This window comes from Pogona vitticeps, chromosome 2 (assembly GCF_051106095.1).
Source record: "Pogona vitticeps strain Pit_001003342236 chromosome 2, PviZW2.1, whole genome shotgun sequence".
Lineage (NCBI taxonomy): Eukaryota > Metazoa > Chordata > Lepidosauria > Squamata > Agamidae > Pogona > Pogona vitticeps.
This window is the reverse complement of record NC_135784.1, coordinates 101,636,649-101,654,634: the sequence shown is the minus strand read 5'-3', so window position 1 is coordinate 101,654,634 and position 17,986 is coordinate 101,636,649. Positions and strand designations below refer to the sequence as shown.

The 17,986-nt window shown below is 45.8% G+C and overlaps 1 protein-coding gene across 7 annotated transcripts in view; it reads left to right on the top strand.

Annotated features, from left to right (window-relative positions):
- The first annotated feature begins 3,836 nt into the window (after window positions 1-3,836).
- The window catches only part of JADE2 (jade family PHD finger 2), a 236,507-nt gene continuing 222,357 nt past the window's right edge, over window positions 3,837-17,986 (top strand). For 4 of the 7 annotated variants that reach the window (XM_078385723.1, XM_072990142.2, XM_072990141.2 and 1 more), the window contains exon 1: window positions 4,454-5,167. The gene's annotated coding sequence lies outside the window, so the exon portion shown is untranslated. Of the gene's footprint in view, window positions 3,951-4,453; window positions 5,168-5,191; window positions 5,491-17,986 lie in introns of those variants that run through there. The other 3 variants (XM_078385722.1, XM_072990139.2, XM_020794422.3) reach the window with 2 other exon arrangements.

The window sequence follows — 17,986 nt, the reverse complement described above, 5'->3', positions numbered from 1 at the left end:
TTTCAACAGGTGATATTACATTTTACTGTATTCTGGATTTTCAATACATTTTAGATTTTCAAATTTTTATTATATATATATATTATATTATATTTCTGTTCACTACTTTGGGTAGGCTTGCTTTATAAAGGTATCTTATAAATATTAAGATAAATAAATAAAAATATTAGTTGTGGTCTCTAAAAAATTCTGAAGCAATAGAAAAAAGAAACAAGGACAGTCTATACCAGTGGTTCTTAACCTTTTTGAAAGAAACGCCCCCTTGAACCATTGAGGAAGTTATCATCGCCCCCCTCCCTGATATCTTACCTACCTACCTACCTACCTAGTCTCCCTCCCCACCAGGGTGCGAGGCAGCGCTTCACGGGGCAAGGATGAGGACCCAAGAGACCCTTTCCTTCCACCCGATCCACACTCAGTGCTCCCCCTAAAGGAGAAAGGCAAGACGTGGCAGGTAGAAAGAGCTGGATCATCTGGCGGCAGCAGCAGCACTGGATCTACTGCCAGCACTGCGGCTGCAGTCGCCTTCACAGGTTTGGCTCGCTCCAGCGCCCCCCTACCGCCCCCCTTCTGTTCTTTCGCCCCCACACCGCCCCTTTTCATTCTACCACCCCCCTGAAAAATGAAATCGCCCCCTGAGGGGCATTATTGCCCACGTTAAGAACCACTGGTCTATACCATAGATAAAATCTTTGTCCCAGGTAAGTACAATCAGCTCTAAATGGGTCATAACATGCTTGGGGAACAGAGCAGAAGGTGGACTAAAAGTCTGCGCTTGCTTTTGATTTGTTCCAAGAGCCTGTAAAGATACAGGCAAAAGCTACGTTATTCTGTCCTCCTTCGTTGTCGAGATCTAATGAGGACCACAGGAACTCACTGCATTTTAATATTTTATTCTGTATGCCTCACACAGAGTAACCTGTATTTCTGATTACAGTAAAGGTTCCCCTTGACATTTAGTCCAGTCGTGTCCGACTCTAGGTGCGATGCTCATCCCCGTTTCCAAGCCATAGAGCCAATGTTTGTCCGAAGATAGTTTCCATGGTCACGTGGCCAGTGCAACTAGACATGGAACTGTTACCTTCCCACCGAGGTGGTCCCTATTTATCTACTCACATTTGCACATGCTTTCGAACTGCTAGATTGGCAGGAGCTGGGACAAGTGACGGGAGCTCATTCCTTCGCATGGATTCGATCTTACGACTGCTGGTCTTCTGAGCTTGCAGCACAGAGGCTTCTGCAGTTTAACCTGCAACACCACCACATCCCTTCCCCGATTACAGTGGCCATAACTAAATTAAACATTGTAATTCTTATCACATTGGATTGTGTAGCGCCTCTTCATCAGGAATTATATATATTCCTTCCAGTACCAGCACAAGTATACCTCTGTGTTATCAGTTGCTAGGGTCCATGTGTGTTGAGTAGTGTTGCACCCTCATGTTATACTTGTGGACTTCCTCTTGGCCTCTGCTTGGTCACTGAGGGAACAGAAGGCTGGACTAGACAGACCTTTGGTCTGATTTAGTCCCAGGACTCTTCTTACATTCTTTAAGGTCTCCCTTCCTCTATTACGTGTCGTCTTCTCTTCCCAAACGATCAGAAAATGAAATCCATCCATGCCACATATTTACTTTGTGCAATGGATAATTCAGAGTGCCATGTTAGACCTTTTCAGGCATTATAAAACCAGCTTGGTGATGAGAGGAGTGTGCCTGATTTAACCCTTCCATTCACCTATGCTTGCTTTTGTTGTCCTTTACCTGTGAAGGCATATAAAGGGTAACAGTAAGAAGGAAGTTTCCTCTACTGAGGGAGGCTCTCCACCTGATTTCAGAATCCTGATTTTGCCCAATTTCATAATGGCCAAATAGGGCTATTGTTTATAATAATATGTATGATACTGCCAAACAGATATATTGGTTCCAAAGCATATTATTTTACCTAACATATCCATCTTACATTTGTTGGAACGATCAATTCTTTGGAGAAAGCTTAATGTTGTGAATGCAAGTATACATTCATGTAAAAGCTTATAATCATATTAGTAAACTGTTTGAATGTATATGTAAAAATATTGTACTGTACACTGTTTGAATGATAAAGGGCTGCTTCTCCTTGGACCAAACCTGCAAGTATCCTAATGAGCAGTTTTCTTAGTATAATTGCTCTGAGATGTGCGTTTCAAAAATAGTCAAAGGGATAAGGATGCGTGTTCTCTTCCCACACAAAGCAACTACCTCTATTACTTGATAAATGTGTGTTTGGTGTGAGGGAATGCCTTACAGCCCCATCACAGTAAGTGCCTGGAAGAGAAAATGCAGCATCTGAACTGTGTTTGCAAACTAATATAATACAAATACAGTATAAATTATGATAGTGATCTCTTGTGGTACTCAAGAATTTACTGTAATATATTTCCCACTTCACAGACAGAAGAAAAGCACAGAAGAAAAGCAAAGATAGATACTTCCCCCAGGTCTGCTAGGCAGTTTTCTGTATAGAAGAATCCAGGCTGAAAACTGTTTCCACAACCCAAACTCTGGAAGATGTATAGAAAGGGAGAGATGAATTACATTTCTCTATGAAATACTGCAATTTGAGTACAGTACTGGGCAAATCCTAAACCAGAGACTTATGGGTAGTGTGGGCGGCATATAAGTTAAATAGATAAATAAATAAAATAAATAAACAAGCACACTATTTAGAAGGGCCGATGCCTGCCTTCATCCTCACCTTCCAAACACCACCTAGCCATGTATTACATGAACCTATTCAGGCCTTATCAGTAGTGGTGGTAACTTTTGAACCCAGTCCCTTGACAGTCATGAGCACCAACTCTGGAGAAAGTTCTAGGCCGGGAAAGGCACAGAATCCAACACCCACGGGCACTGGGGCTATTGCGGAGAGGCAAGGCTGTTAGCGCGCGCGGTCGTGGTTGCTGCGGGCTTACACCGATGCACCTCAGGGGAAGGAGGCCCGTTGCTTGGGCGGGCGGAGGGCCCGCGGTTTACCCTCTTCCCTCGCATTTCTGCCTGCGTGCAGGGCCACTAAATGCCTTTCCCGGCGAAGTAGGTGCCCGCCCGCCTGCCTCAAGCAAGCAGGGGTGGGTGTGGCCAGCTGGGCGGCGGCGTCCGCGGCCACCACCACCACAGAAACACAGACAGGCGAGAGCAACGGCAACGAGCGCCCTTCCAGCAGCAGCAGCAGGAGCACCCGTCGCCGCCGCGGATGGGAGCGTTATTGTTTGTGCATCACAAGGTCAAGTCGCGAACTCCAGGAGGGCGGACCTGGCTGCTCCTCTTCTTCCTGTGCAAACTGTGCAAAGTTCTGGCTCTCTGGAAAAGAAACCGGGGGGGGGGGGGAGACATGAGCCATGTGGGGACCAAGGACTGCCGGGCAAGAAGTGGGACAAAATGTGAAAAGAGGGATTGTTTTGTGTCTGACCCCCCCCTTCACCCCGAATCTCTCGCTGCCCCTCCCTCTTGGCACAGCTACGGAAAAGGAGCAAGTGCGTAACGGCCGAGCTGGGGCTGGCGGCTAGAAGGGATCTGGGGCAAGGCAGAGGCTTCTCAGCGACCGACTCCTTTCCCCGAAGTGAGACCGTCCCCAAAGCCACTGTCCTGGCCATCTCCCTCACCTGGAAGCTAGCCAAAATAAATGCGCCTACCCTCCCACACACCCACCCACCCCGGAAACTGCTCCGTCCCGCTTTCGCTTTGCCCCGCCGCGCTGCCACCCCTTTGCCCGGCGCCTTCCCCTCCGGCGCTTCGGACTCCGCGCAAGTTGCCCCCCCAAAACTCCGCCTCCCCACGCGTGGGTTTCGCGGCGAGGGTCCTTGGCGCCCCCTTCTCCCCCGGAGGGTGCCGGGCTCCCCCTCCCCGCCGCGCACCTCCTCTGCTCGTTGCAAGAAACGTCTTTTTGACGCAGGAAGAAATGGCAAATTTGAAGTACGTCATTAATATGGCGCCAAAAGATTTTGTTAAGTATAAGCGTATTTTCCCCCCTCCCGTAAGGTTGCAGCCTCAGCAGCAACAGCAGCAGCAGGCGGCGGCGAGGGTACGCCTGTGCCTCGCTTCGAGGAGGTGAAGGCTGGGGGGAGTGCGTGTGTGTGTGTGTGTGTCGGTGCCGGGGAGGGGGGGAATTAAAAGCCGAGAGTGTGGACCCGAGAAGAGGAGGAAGCGAAGAAAGTGTTGCAGCTCTGTGATCTCCGTGTGCGTTGCCGCCACGGTTGTGTGTGCGCGCGCGAGGCTGAAGATCATTGCGAAAGTGACCTGATCAGGCGTGTAGGAGAGGGGGGGGCGCGCGAAAGGAGAGCGAGTGTGTGTGTGTGTGTGTGTCTGTGAGCGCGCGCGCAACCCGACCCCTTTCCAGCTGCCCAGGGCTCCAGAGAAAAGAGAAGGGGACTCGGCGCCTCGGAGGGAGGTGAAGACGAGGGAGGGAGGGAGGGGGTGGGTGGGCGAGGAGAGCGTTGGGGGCGGGAGGGAAGGCAGGCAGGCAGGCAGGCAAGCAAGCGGGCAACACATGCCGAACACCATCAGGGATGGGACCCACGTCTGCAGCTGCACCTGGACCTGCTGCTCGTCAGGAAGAAACAACAAGCAAGAAAAGAAGAAATTGAGGAGAAGGGGGGCGGGGAAAAGAGAGGGGCTAGAAGGAGGTGGGGGTGGGGGGTGTGTGAACTCCCTAGCATCCTCCTAATTGATACACTCCGTGGAAGAAGCCTTTTCCTCGCCAACAGGGCGGGGGGGGGGGGAGAAAGGAAAGAAGAAGGGCCACCAGCAGAAATTTCGGGCAATTGCAAAGAGCTCCGAAAAAGAAGTCTGGATTTTTAAAAAGAAACGCACAAGCAAGAGAGCTCGCTGGATTTTGCACAGAGCGGCCATCTCAGCTGGGAGCAGTTCTTTTGGGGGTTTCCCCCCCGTTCCTTTCGTCTTTCAGTCGGCGAAGTTACTTTGTATGTACTCCTAACAGGAGGGTCTCATCTTCGGATCCTAGGACGAGGAGGGGGGGAATGGTTCTTTCCCTCCGCAATGGTTGGGGATTAAGCCTTGCAAAGGGAGATTCCAGGAGCGGTTGCGTTTCTGGAGCATCTCTCCCCACACCTCTCGTGTAACCCCGAGGGACAGTCGCAACTCTTGGAGGACGCTCTTCCTTCCTAGCCAAGGTAAAAGGGTGGAGAAACTGCTCCTTTTTTTTTTTTTGCAGCTTCCCTTGATTCCCCGCTCGCTCCCTCTCTCCCTCCCTTCTTCCTCGCATTTGTTTTACTGCTCCCTGCCTGTGCTGCCTGCAAAGGAGGAAGGCGAGGGGGGGGGGTGGAGAGAGTGTGCAGCGTTTTTAGACATTGATTGCGCATGTTGGTCAGTCATGTTTTAAAAGGGAGGCGGCAGGAATGTAAACAACAACTTTTTAAAGGATCGGGAGCCTCGGGGAAACGTTTCCTCGGATTAATGACTGCGGCAAAGCTAACCCCAGAAGGTCTCCACGAAGGTGGGTGGGCAGGAGAGGGGGCGAAAGCACAGTTTGTAGCGGGCAGGGGGGCGGCAAGGTGATCCAGGGGCAGGAAAGGACTGGGGAATGGGATGGATCCAGAACGGGGAGGGGTGGAAAAGTCCGTCTGGGTGTGTTGAGGAATTACGTAGCGCGTGTCCGGTATGTGCAGAAAAAAGGGCTCGCGCGGCAAATCGGGAGAGACGCGAGTTTCATTTTTGTTGATACGCAGCACGTTTTGGAGCCTTCGCGTGGCTGGGAAGCGGGTGCGCCCACATGATCGGCTCCTCTCTCACGTGCTGGGGTTGTGGGGTCCCTGCCAGCTTCTGCCACAGACATAAACAATGCGCCCCAAGAGGCAGAGAGCCGAAGGAGCGCCGCCGTCCTTTGCCGAGCGAGGGTGGGCGAAAGAGAGAGGAGCCCTCGTGGGGAGGGAGGGAGGGAGGGGGTGTCTTTGAATGGGCCAAGCTTTTCCGGGGGCGCTGGTGGCTTTGGCAGCCGCCCTGTAACGTCGCGAGGAGGGTGGCGGGCAGGGAGACTGGCGGCGGCGATGTTGATGATGATGATGATGATGGGGGAGGCGGGCGGCGAGAGCGCCACGCCGTTGGGGGGGGGGTGCATGGAGAGATTTGGGAGTGGAAATGTACAGGCTTGAGCTGCGCGGTGGGGATGAGGACTGTAGGGGGCGTGGCTGTTGTTTACCTTCTCAAACTCTTCCCGGCTCCTCCGGTGGGGGGGGGGCGCGGAGGCTCGTCCTCCTCCTCCTCCTCCCCCTCCCCTCCCTCGTCTCCTGCCCCCCCCCCGAGGCGCTCCCGCCTTGCCCGCCCCCGCGGAGACGCGGGCGCCCCTTCGCTTCGAGGCGCCTGCCTTCCACGCTCCTTCCCTGCATTCCCTCACAGGCTTCGCCCTTTGCCTCTTCCTTGCGTGGCGAGCCGTGCCTCCCTCCTCTCCAGCTGGGTGCTGTGCCTTTCCTGCAGCCATGGCCATGACTGCCATTGCAGCCCTTCTCCCCGGGCGGGTGTCCCTTTCCCGATGACTCTTTAAAGGGGAGTAATAAGTGCCGATCGCGGGTTCTGGCCCTGGAAGCTGCCCTGTCCCTCAGCACCATCCAGGATGTGTGTACATGCCGAAGCCACCCCTCGGCCAGGTTATCCTTTGGTCTGGGGCTGAGCCCGGAGGGGGGCACCTCATGCCCTGCTTCCCTCCTGGGTCATACCTGCCCTTCTGCCACAGGTACCAGCGCAGAACACTTCGTTGTCTTTGCTCTGCCTTTCTAGCCGATGTCCCTGTGGGAAGGCGTTCTTCATGATGGACTCTGTTGGCTCTGTTTTCTGACATTTGATCCTTGTAGGAGACTGAATTCCAAGTTAATTTTTCCAGAAAGTTGGGGGGAATGTACTTTGGGAAGTGAGGGATGCTGACAGCTTTGACACACACCCCTCCATTCCCTCAATGCACATATTTCACATATCAGATCGACCCTAAGAGGAGAGGAGAACAGAAAACAATCCAGGAAAGCCAAGATTTACAATTAATACTGTACCTTTTTTTAGTCCAGCAGTTGATCAGCCTTTGATCAAGTAATAGTAGCAGCATCATCCCCCAGGGTAGTTTATCACTTAGTAATCTTCTCCACCTTGTCTGCTGCTTTTTCTGTTCTTTTTTTTTCTTTTTCCAGACTGGCCAACTTCCATGTGATTTCTTGAAGCAGCTCTAGCAGCATTTCACATTTTCTATCCAACATTTCCCTCTTGCCTCTTTATGCAACTTCAGAGGTTCTGCAGGTTGGCACTCTGTTGTTGCCTAAGTACTCTCTGTCCTTCACTTGGATCTCCTTGCTCTTCTTCTGTCAGGTTCTCTTTCTGTCCTTTGGGACCATTCCGTCCCCCATCCCTGCTTTTCTGTTTCATTGCTGGCCCACTGGGACTCTCTCCGGGATCTGTCTCCTCCCGAAGCTCCAACTAGTCCTTGACAGTCTTCATCCCTCAGCCCTTACTGGTGCTCACTATCCCCATGTTCTTCAGCTTCTGTAAGCCCCGGAGCAGCATCCTTATGCCTACTCTGCATTCCTGTCTGTCCTTAATTCCTTGCCCTGGACTACCTCCTTTTCTGCTACTTCTTGACATACATATTTATGCCTCCTTATTTCTTTTGAGAAGATTAGAATTTCTGGACAGAATGCTTATTGATGACCAGCACTGTTTTGACGATTATAAGACATTTTCTAAAAAGCCTATGTGCAAATAGAAATATTTAGCAGGTACAGAAATATCTTTGTTAACTACAGTACTAGGTAATCTATTCTTAGCATCTCAGTAGAGTTAGTGTATCCCTGTTTGAGTTTGTAAAAGTCAGTGGTAATCTTCCTCTTACTCTTCTTGGACATTCTTTGCTTTCCTGTACATCTTTTCTTTCTTTCTTTCTACATAGTATTTTATGTGGTTGTTTTTCCCCAGGTGTCTTTATCATTTCTTGGTTTATCTTCCTCTCCTTCCCTTTATTCTTGCTTGTGGGCGAAACGACTGATTTTTTTAATATGGCTTGGACAAACTGTTGGGAACCTGCCAGCTGTCATTCTGGGATATAAATTACTCTGCTTTCTACCCTTGTGCCTTCAAGTGTGTTTATAGGTGGGGGTCGGTGTACACATGCATACAAGTATATGTCCGTATTTCAAATGAGATGCCTATATTTGATGGTACATCTTATAGCATTGTGCTTTATATATGAACTTTAGTCTTATTGCTGTTTTAAATAATCTTAACTCTATTTGTTGTTACAAACTTTGGAAAGTTGAATTTGGGAGGAGCTTGCAAAATAGAAATAATCTATCATTGAACAGATTTTATAAAGTTACTTTTAAAACAAATTTCTGAAGGCTGCATCATGGTTTATCTCCTAGTAGCACATCAGTTAATTTGGCTTTATATGGAGGTTAAGTGATTTTGGCTTATATTTGAATTTGCTGGCTGTGAAGAGTCCATGGGGTCACGAAGAGTCAGACATGGCTAAACGACAATGACGATGAAGTTTTTAAATTCCAGGCATCTTAGTTAAAACAGAACAACCTTCTTGTGTTCAACTGATTTGACTTTGGGTGAAGTTAAAATGAGTAAAGCCGGTAGTAACTTGATGTATCAGACTGTGTGAGTAGATGCATCAGGTGGTCATTTGGAGTATCTCTCACCTTTCATTAACGTCCAAATCTTTATGTAAAATAGTTGTTTAAATAACAGTCTAAGTATAGTGAGTAAAGTGAGAAGCCATGGGATCAGAAGACTTAAGGATAGTTTTGGGATGCACAGAAAGCAGTTGTCTCTGTTTTTTGTCCAAATGCAGACTGCTTTGGACAACAATGTTGGAAGACTGAAGAAGCGGAAACTTGTTGAAGTTACTGCCGTAGTGGCTAAATCTATAGGGAGTGGTGGCTTCTGTCAATTCTGTTGGAAGTAGTTGATTGGTGGCAGAAATTAATGTAGTTATTTACAACAGCACTGTGAGGTAGGTCAGACTCCAAAAGAGTTCTTGACTAAGGGCCACCCATTGAGTTTCATGGCTGAGGAAGAACTTGAAAGTGGACCTCCCAAGTCCCAGCCCAACATTCCCACCACTATACCCCATTAAACTAATCTTGTGGGTTTTTTAAATTTTCTTGCTTGTTTGGATTTTACTGGGTTTGGGATGCTGTGAGGGTTCAAACTTTACCTCCTCTGGTTTCAACAGAGACACTGGAGACATCCTTCTTGGAAAATCAAAACTAGGTTTTATTGGATCATGGGACAACAGGTCATTATGATTAAACTCAATTTCGGCATTGTCTCTCGTGGCCAACGGGTCCCACGGGGGCATCCAAACATCTTTATTAAAAGGGTTATAGTCCGAGTTATTCCAAGGTGCCTTCAAAAAGGGGTTGCTGTTCCCCAACTCAGCCGGCTCGGTTTCCAGGTGGTCTCTTCATCTCCTCCTCCTGGCTCACAGGGATTCTCCTCTCCTTGAAAAAGGGCCCATGGTCCGGCAGAAATCCCCTCCTCTGTGTTTCCACCAGACGCCATAACCAGCATTCTCTTGCTTCCCTTTCCACTGCCTCCTTTTCTTCCCGGAGTTTCCTACGCTACTCCCAGGCTTCCAATTCTCCCCAATAGGAAGGGCGTAGAAACCCCTTCTCCGATAGTCCACTTCCTCCCTAGGGACCCATTCCTTTTCCTATTTTCCAATCCATGGGTCTTCTACCCAGTTCATTTCCCAACCCCCTGGTATCACATCCACCTCACCTTTTATATCCCCCATTCCTGCCTCCACGATGGACCTCCCTCTTTCTTCTCTTCCCGCCAGTTCTCCCCCAGTCTGAGTGGCCACTGTCATCTTTGACAGTTCCCACTCTAACTCACGGGTCTCAACTCCCCGTTGTATAGTCTTGATGGGTGGTGTAGGCGGGTCTGTCTTCACCTCTTGTTCCTTTCTGAGGGAGGCCGACACTACAGTGAGAGCTTCTGCCCTCTCGCTTCGCGTCTCACAGATGCCTTTATCTTCTTCCCATGCCAAGATGAACACATGTAATCCTCACAAACGTGCTCGTGTGTCTTTGGATAACCAGAGGGTTAAAAATCAGGAGAAGCACAAAGGTAAAACAAAGTTGCAAATGTGCACAAGAAAAATAATTGTCCAAAATAAAGTACATTGAAAGGCAGGCAGTGTGAACAGGACAGAGTTTTGTGTTTATATTTTGAAAAGATTAGAAGTTCCTCCAGGAACAAAGATAGTAAGCACAGCTAAAGCAAATAAAAAACAAGAACATATATAACGTTGTACACCCTGGAGTTCACCTGCTGATTAAAAGAAAAATGTGCCATTGATGGATCTTGGAATGTCTGAATCCACAAACATCTTGATAGTCTTTGTTTAGGTGATTGCACAGACAGAAATATGGAGCAACTACTTAACTCACTAGCTGCTTGCTGGATAGCTGTGAGTATGATTTCAGATGGAAGCTGTATGATTCATGAATAGATCTGGGGAGAATGTGGGGTGCTAAAATGGCTCTTTTAAAATGACATTTTCATCCTGTGATTTCTCCCATTTATTTATTTAGAGATTTATATGGGTCCTTTCATCCAGCTTACTCTCTCTGGATAGCTTAGGAGATAATAAAAGAAATCCAAAAATGATAAAAATGTCAATAATAATCATATAAAATAATATAGCTGAACTCTAAGGTATATCATTGTGAAGACGATGAGAAGAGCAAAATGAAAACCGCAAGATTGAACCTTGCCTCCTAATGTGCTAGAAGATGCAGACTCAAGTGGTCTTCACCTAATATTGGAATCAGGTTTGGGAAGTCTCTCTGACAAATTCAGACATCCACAACCGAAAAGGCCTTCCCCCTCCTTATAACGTAAGTGCTGTCAAGTCCAATCCAATTTACGACAAACTGAGTTGGGCTTCAGAGGTACATCAAAAGTTTAAGGAGTGGTTTTACCAAAGCCAGCCCCCAGTGGATTTTCCATGGCAAAGCGGGATTTGAACCCAGGTTTCCTGAATCCTAATATGACACAACTACTACACTGGCTGATGTGTTACCTTAATGCAATCAGAAAATGAGTTCTTGAAGACAACCTCAGTGGAGAGGCTCATGGAGAGCGAAGTAATCCTTTAGATGTCTAAAATCCAAGCTTCTTATTTTTGAGAGAAAAGTAGAGTATCAATGAAACAAACTCATTTAGGATTTTAAAGGTATCCCCAACACTGTGTGTTCTGAAACTGATGTTGGCCTTTATTTGTTTGGGGATTTATACTGGTGTAAATGTAATTGCACAAATTACAACAGTGAATCGTCACTAATTAACCATGCCTTCCTGATCATGTACTAAGTTGCCTGACTGGTGCAGAACCAGGAATGTGTGCAACAACTTTGTTAATTAGTAGCAATTCAGTGCCATAATGTATGCAGTTAACACTTACGCTGGTATAAATCTCCTGTAGCCGTGTTTCTCAAAATTGGATCCTCAGATGTTCTTGGGCTAAAACTTCCAGAAGCCTTGACCACTAATTTTTCCTGGCCAGGATTTCTAGGAGTTGTGGTCCAAGGTTGGGGACCCAAGGTTGGAAACAACTGCCCTATAGGATTCTATCCATTTCCATTCTTTTAAGAATTGACAGACCAATAGTTTGTGAGTATTTTGTCCCAAGGGTGAAAGTCGGTTTAGAGAAGTTCTTGGAGGATGCATTAATGTTGTGAGTGGAGATATAGGCAAAAGAATGGAACCAACATTTTCAGCACATTTTAGCATAAAGTTCTTATTTCCAGCGTTGCCAAGTGCCTTAAAAGATACCTTTCAGTCTTCTTATAAGTGAGGGTAGAGACTACAGAAGCTGACAAACCACTGGATAATTGTGTCATGGAAGGTCATGGCCATCAGAGAAAGCCCAGAGGCTCTGACTAAGACCTTGGAGAGACACATTTGGCCCCAGGCCCTCCCTGAAGTCTCCCACCCCATTGTTGAAGCTGAAAGGGACTTTGTGTAACAGAGACCTTGCACTCCAAGTCTGATGCTTGTCTCCAACCACAAGTCCAATTCTTTGTGGGGAATACATCGTCACTCATAGTGGGTTGGATCCCACTTTGCCATTCAGATAGATAACACTTTTCATGGAGCAAGCTTCGGTTTACTTCTCCCCCCATTTAATCTAATACTGATCCCAAACTTTGCTTCAGCTGCAACTTCATGTGAAATAGATTGAAAGGAGAGATAGAGCTTGGTGTCCTCCATTAGGGATAATATCTCAGTCTAAGCCTTTAGATCAGTGGTCCCCAACCTTTTTAGCCCCAAGGACCAGCTGGGGAAGGCGGGGCACCCCCCTGCGGTGCGTAAACATGCGTGAAGGAGCGTGCATGCTCTTGCACCTGCGCAAAGGAGTGGGGGTGCTTGTATGGGCCTATTCACGCTCATGCGCCTGCACAAAGGGTGGCGCAGTGCTCATTTGGGCATGCTCACGCACAGGCGCAAACAGGCTGTGCAAGGGGAGTGCGTGTGGGGAAGTCTGTCTCCGTGGCCCAGTCCGGCTCAGGCCACGGACCGGCACCAGGCCGTGGACCTGGGGTTGGGGACCTCTGCTCTAGATAACTTCATCCAGAGATTTGTAGTGGATTTTAAAAGGCCCAGAGTACAATGTGGACTATATGGTGTGTGAAGCCCTGAGGCCAAATAGTCGTCTCATGAGAATGAGCCTTTTTGAAATGGCTATCTAGGTAGCAGCCCAATCCCTCTTAACATACTGTAGCTCAGATACCCGGTCCAAAAGGCTATAATGGTAGATGAAGTCAGAATGCCTGAGAGACAGTCATGTGCACTGGCACACTTTCCTGGTTTTCTTGATATAGAGGGGGATCATAGGAATCAACATTTTTTTCTTGTTTCAGAACTTTGAAACCGGAATGGAATGGATCCATGGCTGTCTTTTGGGGGCTCATGAGACCAGCTCTGAAGGGTGCATGGAGTTTAGAAAACTGATCATATTGGAAGTGGCAGTGGAGCATAAGAAGAGAAATGAGCAGGATGTAGCTGCTTATGTCTCTGAGGAGTTGTAGTCAGGTGCTGGGAGTCATGCTTTTGAACAGGACCGGTTAAGTGGAAAATGTATGTAAGAAGCACACAATCCATACTGTTTTCAGACTGATCCTTTGTTTAGTTTGCAAGCTGTCAAATTCCCAAGATAAGTGTGGGGTTTTAGATATCAAGGGATTGTTCTACCACTCTTGTACTCTTTAGTTATTCCTGCCATCTGTTGCATTCACATGTGTTACATGTTTTAAAATACTGAAATACATAAGGCACAGCATATACAGATACACATGTATTTCCACAGTACTGTATTTTAGGGGAACTGATCTCTTTACAGTGAAACTTTATTATGTCAGAAATGGGCAACCAATGTGGCACTATGTCCTTACTACAAGAATATCTGATGCTGAAGAATGCAAATCATCAGAATATTTTGATGGTGAGCATCATTTGCATATCATTTCCATGAGCTCTGCTCCACAAAATTGATGGGAAACATACACCCATTGAACTGTGTTCTTATTTGGAGAGTGACTTTACTCAATATGATGTTGAGGATGATAGATGTTTAAAACATAGGAATTGAAAAATGATCAGACCTTTTTGTTTGATTTAGTGATTCTTGTTCTTGGGCATTTTTCCTATCATATTTTCTACCTTTTTTCTTTTCATTACTGAGGATACAATAAAAATGAAAACTGAAGTTCTCAGGATTAAAAAAATTCAGTGTTCATAGAATATAAAATCTGATGTATATAATACGGAAGTATTTGCTTTTCACCTATATGGTAGTGCCTACTTCCCCATCTCCTGTGGTAAGATGGAAGCTTAACCATCAACGGGTCAGTATATGGCATCATGGTCAGTGGATGTGATAATTTATCTTTGGATGTTAAGGATAATGAGAACTGTAGTTATTCCATATTATGTAATGAGCAAAATCATTTTCAAAGAGATATTGGAAATCACTGAATGTAAAATCCTTACTGTTTTCACTGGGCTTCTCTAATCTCGGAGTCCTTTGACATATGGTGCTTTTTTGTTTTCTTGATGTGTGCCACAATGAGGCCTAGTTTCTTAGTAAGGATGCAAAAGAGCAGTTCACAAATTTTGGCTCACCCATAGTTTTGAAGGGAAGCTCCTAAATTGCCCCGGATAATATGGACATGGAACAGAAGGCCAGAATATTTGGAGGGACAAAGAATAACTGCTGTAGGAGACTGTGGCATAGTATTTTTCAATGCTCTCTTTTTGTGTTTTAGAAGATAAGCACAGCTAAGCCTGATAAGCACTGGGATGGGGCAGCCACCTGGGAATACCAGGAATCTTCAGATAGAACTAGAAAACAATCTTAATCTGAAATCTAAAGGGCCACTATTCGATGCTGCGCTAAGTGGACCAATGGTCTCACTTGGGATAAGGCATCTCAGCTTCCTGTGTTCTTTGTTTGTATCCTCCAGCAGAGGGCCTGCCGCTCAATGTAGACGTTGTTGTGAGGCAGAATGAACAGATGGTAAAATAGAAATTTCCAAAGAAAAAAGTGGAATGGAAAAGCAACTAGGGTAGTTAGTTATGGGGAAGAAGGGGTAGAGTTCAATATACTGTACCTATGAACTCAGAAGTGTGCTCTGTCAGGTTCATTTGAAGGTACTCCCAGATAGATGTGGATAGGATTGCAGCCTTAGCATGGTAAGCATCACAGTAATAACAATGAACACAGTCTGAAGCAAGTAATAGGCACAAAACTTTTTTAAAAAATTCAATCATGTATATACTTCAGAGATAAATTATGCAAGGTCACTAACACTCTGGCTTCCTTTTCTTTTTGTTTGTTTCGTATAATTTGTCTTACTGTACAAACTCCTCAACTTTATGATAAAGAACTGCCAAGAACTGTTTCTGGAAGATCACTTCTTTCCTTCTTGTTTTGTAATGTCTCTTCTCACCCGTTAGCTTGCTGAAGAAAATGTCAAAGATTTCCTTGGACTGATGAAAGTAAAACCAGTAGATATATTTGGAAGATGAAAAAGTTAGATGCATAATTTTTTCTTGGTACTGTATCTGAAAAATTCAGAGCACAAACTTAGCTGAACACTATTCTATAAATCAAGTTCTGGTGATACCTTGTTTACACAACAGTTGGAATGTTTTGCCCTTTTTTGTGTCAGAGGATAGAAGCAGCAGTACATTCTGGAGATACGAATCTAGGGCATTATTTCAGTATGTTTCTTCCCTGGAGCCTACACAGTGCCTATGATCCAGATTACTTTCTCTGTTTTTGAAAGGGATTCCTCTGATGCTACACTCCCAAACAACAGGAAACTGATCCTTGAGGGATGCTGATAGATTTGCAGCATTGTTTGGGGATTGCCCTACTTGCTTTGCTTTCTCTTGACTTCTCGTTAACAGAGGAAGTGTTCCCTGACTCTTGTTTTATAGGTTGTTCCTCAAATCAGCTAATGTTTTTCAAAAATAACATTTGCTACTTGACAAACAAGTGCCTCTCCTTCACTCTCTCAACTGGAACAGAAAGCTGTCTTCTCAGTCAGACCCTGCTTGCAGTAAAGTGGGAGCTTAAATCAGATGCTGGCTCCTTCTTAATCGGGGCTTAGTAAATACTGTTTTTGTATGGCAACTCCTGGGAATCTCAATCTGTATGACAACTTGTATATTCTGTATTGAATTCCATATTAACACACCGTCAGCTGTAGAATATTTTGAAGATCAAAACTAGGAATACATGGCAAGGAAAAAAGTTTGTTTTGGGGGAAATTGTGGAAGTGGTTTGTGAAAGATCTTGGAGCATGTTCTTCTAAAGCACCCTGAACCAGTCTTAGGAATATAGGTAGCATAGGCAGTCAGTCGTCAGGTTGCTGATACATCTAACACAGTATTGCTGTTATGGATTGATGGTCAGAGGTTACCTCTGAGGTAGAGGATTTTCTTCGCCCTACCTGGAGATACTAGGAGTTAAATCTGGGACCTTTCACATGGAAAGTGCGCACTCTACTATTTAGAGTATCAGACCTCCCAGAAATAATGGTCAGGTCATGTTGTTCTCTGACATCTGGACAAGTAAGATCCGTTACGTGGCAGCAAGTTGCATCCTACTTAACAAGTGACTTCATTAGGGTTTTCAATGTATGTGGGCTATTAAAGGAATGGTTTTACCATTGCAAACCCATGGAGTTTCTATGGTTTAACTAGGATTTTAGCCCAGGTTTCCTGAATCCCAGTCCAGCACTCTTGTCAAATCCACTGCACCACGCTGGTCCTCATAGGCAACATAGAAACATTTTAAAACAAATACGTACATGAACAAATCAGTCAGTCAGTCACACAGGCGCTGGATTGAATGTTTGCCGAGACCGTCTGTACTGGCTTTACCAGGCTGAGGAAAGCTCAGGTACTTAGTGACAAGGTACCTTGTTTAGTTTTTTGCAGGCAGGAGAGGAACCTACAGTACATTCACCGATGATGGAGTCAGTGAGGAGAGAAAAGATGGAAAATCAAACAGCAGCAGCAACCTTTCAACTCATATGTATATCTGACATTTCAGATTAGAAGGCAGGCCTGGAGCACTTTAGCCAAAGGTTAATTCATAATAAATTGCATATATAATTTTGAAGTGAGGCGGTGCAGAGAGGAGCAAACTCCATTTATGCTCCAGGTTTAGGTACTAAACTGTTTGACATCGATAGGAGCAGAAGGCAGTTGTTCTTCCAACTATGCCTTCCTTCTCTCACCCATGAACGACTGCCACTCATTCTGGAGGCTGAGGGAGTAAAGAACTGCACTTGTGTTAGAAGCAGAATCTCCCCTTTCTCTCTTGGCTATCCATAACGACCTAGAGAGTTGTCCATGAGAATGCACTGCCAAAGGGTGGAGGGATTCATTGGTGCCCATTTAACCCTGTCCTCTGGTGTTGTTCATATAATAATGGCTATTTTGCTGCTTCGCAATACATAAAAGTACCAGGAATTCTCAATTTCACTGGTAGTCTTTGTACTGCCACAGTCATTCTGGCTCTAAGCCCCTTCTTTGGTCGGTGTCCTTGTTGCTAGACTCAACAGAGTAGACATGTTGAAAAAGTTGATGAATGGGAAGTTAACACATGTGTAAATACCCTGGAATAGGTAGGTCTGTCATAGTTGAGACTAGCAAAAGAGTAGTGATTTTTAACTTTAGTACGCATTTCTCCTTGTGTATTTGAAAGATTTTTGTCCCATATCTGTTCACAAACTACTCCTTGAAAGAAGATCATGAAACAGTTTCTTGAAACTGTAGTAAAGCTTGTTTTTAACTATCATGAATGTGGGGCTGGGGCTATACAACTTCGGACAGAAGATAATGGAGGGTCATACAACTAAACAAGCTGCCTAGAGTGGTCGTAACTGACCAGATAGGCAGGATATAAATAGAATGAATGAATGAATGAATGAATGAATAAATAAATAAATAAATAAATAAATAAATAAATAAATAAATCCTCTTCTATCCAGTAGTCATCCCAGTGCATAGAAAAGTAGCTCCCAAGGAGGAAGTCTTCCCTGATATGTCAGTGTCCTGTGTTAAGGGATACATGCTTCTGCTGTGCAAGAGCATTCAGTTGCATGAGCTGCTATCTGCGGTCTACGTAGAAGTTCATTGAGAGCTAGGTCTTCCTTAGTTTGATTCCTTAAGGTAACATTTCTTCTTCTAAACATCACAAGGTGAAAGCTGGAGTGTCTGTTTTTCTTCTTCGTGGCCTCAGTGAATGCACACAATTGAGTTGTTCTGTGCCTGCGCAGGACCTCTTGGAAGTTTCTAGAGCTTAAAGACATGATTAGTGGGACGTTCCCCTGTCCAGCGCATGCTCCGCCCACCAGAAGTCCCCTCAGTTCCTTTTAACCGCTGCTTAGGTTAGACCTATTTCGGAGAGAGCTAGAGAGATT